The following is a 2,343-nucleotide window of genomic DNA, read 5'->3' on the forward strand; positions in this document are numbered from 1 at the left end:
AGCCAGAGGGATTAAAAGTGTGTGCTAAGCAAATGTCTGTATTCCATCCAAGGTAGCCATGTTACTGGATTAAAATCTCTACAGGTGTGTGTCCATGCAGAGAGTTTTGCTGCTGCTGCTGCTGCTGCTGCTGCTGCTGCTGCTGCTGCTGCTGCTGCTTTGGAATGGAATCAAGGAAACTGAGGTGGCACATTTTTGCTATAAAGTCTAAAAGGAAGAATTGCCAGGAAAGGGAAGTTGGCAGAAACTCAGTGCCTGAAACATAGAGCAAAGAGAAACATTCCTTTGAATTGGGAAATTCTGTGAACATTGCAGTTTCTCAGAAAAACATTGATCAATTGCTGGGGGTGGGTGTTATCATATTTTTTAAAAGTCAGACACAGAAAGATAAAAGACAAATATCATATCATGCATTTTCTTTCATTTCCAGTTGATAGAGTTCTTTATATACACATAAATCAATACACACATGAGTAAGTGTCCGTGTGTGTGCATATGTATGTGCACTGTGCATGCCTGTGTGTGTGTGTGAGGGTGTGTGTGTGCGCTTCTATATTTGTTTGTGTGCACATGTGCATGTGTATGAATGACCATGTGGGGTTTTGGGTGTGCAGGTGTTTGCAAATGTTTGTGTGCATGTATGTGCATGCATGTATAGACATTTGCAGGTTTATGTGTACATGCATGTGGAGGGGATGTGGGGGTGTGCATGGATGTTTGTATGTGGTATTGTTGTACAGAAGCATTATGTGAAGGTGCTCTCATATGTGTGTGAGATTTTGTGTATGCCTATCTGTGTGATTGGGTATGCATGGGTGGGTCTGTATTGTGTGCATGCATGCATGAGTGTGCGCGTGTGTGTGTGTGTGTGTGTGTGTGTGTGTGTGTGTGTGTGTGTTCTCCCTGGAGTGGGGAGGGGAAGCAGAAGCTGCTTGCCAAAGGATGCTGATGAAAAATGAACAGTGTCATCCTCATTCACCCCTAACAAGTCTCAAGTCTAGTAAGGGTTTGGGTGGACAATATTCCTGAGTGGACAGGTCAGAGTGGAGAGAAATCTGACTTAGTCATGCTCTGTGACCTGCAAGGCAGTGGCCAGCACCATCTTGAGAGAAAGCCTAATGTTAACAATTGTGCTGCCCTGCATTTGTGCATAGTAGTTGCAGGGAGTTTTCTGGTGTTTGTATTATTATTTGCATGTTTATAATGGCCCAAAAGGAATAGGGGCCAAGAAATTGGAAAGGAGGAAAAGAGATGGATTTGATCAAGAGACATTATGTATAGGTAAGAAATTCTCAACAACACAAAACCAATTTGGAAGTGATCTGGGTAATTTGTTGGGCGTAAGTAGTACATACCAACTGTGGAACACTACCAGTGTTTGTAAACAAAATATACTAGAGTCATACAAATGATAGGTGGGGAAAATAATTACAGTGAGATACAGAACATTATTTCATATGTGTATCTGTACAAAACAACAGCTCGTGTATTGTTATAACACATAAAATAATAGCACATATTTTTAAAACACCAGAAAGTTTGACTGACGCAAAGGATTTGAGAATGGGAAGCAAATACTGAAAATAATACATGTTGAAGAGAAGAATATCCCTTAAAGTGAATGCTCATGTCATACTCGGGATGGAAAAATGTGATTGTGCTGAATGTTTCACAGCTATAATAAATGTTTGATATGATGAACATGCTACGTAGGTCATTACACAGTGTGTGGGTGTATCACAGTCTACACATAAGTATATGAAAGTATTATCTGTCAATATCAATAAAGGCAGATGTAGTCCTGTTACTTCCTCTGAATGTTTTACAACCAAAAAAAAATATGCTTCAGTTGGGCATGGTGGTGCACTCCTGTAATGCCAGCACTCAGAAGGCAGAGGCATGCGGATCTCTGTGAGTTCAAGGCTAGCCTGGTATACAAAGTGAGTCCAGGACAGCCAGGGATACACAGAGAAACCCTGTCTCCAAAACCAAAACAAAACAAAAAAGTATGCTTCATTATAACACACAATCAATAGAGGAACACAATTACTTTTTTGCTTTTTTATTTTTGAGATAATACAATTATAATATTTCTCCATTCCCTTTTCTCTCCCTACTCTCCTTCAAATTCATGTTCTTTATGTATCAATTATTATTATTATATGTATATGTATGTGTGAACACATATATTATCCCTAATATAACCTGCTCGGCCTGTATAATGTTGCTTGTATATATGTTTTCAGGACTAACAATTTGGTATTGGATAGCCAGTTGGTATGTTCTTCCATGGGAAAGACTATTTCTCCTTCTCTCAGCTTTCCTGTAGCTCTTTGTGTAGAG

The sequence above is a fragment of the Acomys russatus genome, chromosome 4 (genome assembly GCF_903995435.1).
Source record: "Acomys russatus chromosome 4, mAcoRus1.1, whole genome shotgun sequence".
Lineage (NCBI taxonomy): Eukaryota > Metazoa > Chordata > Mammalia > Rodentia > Muridae > Acomys > Acomys russatus.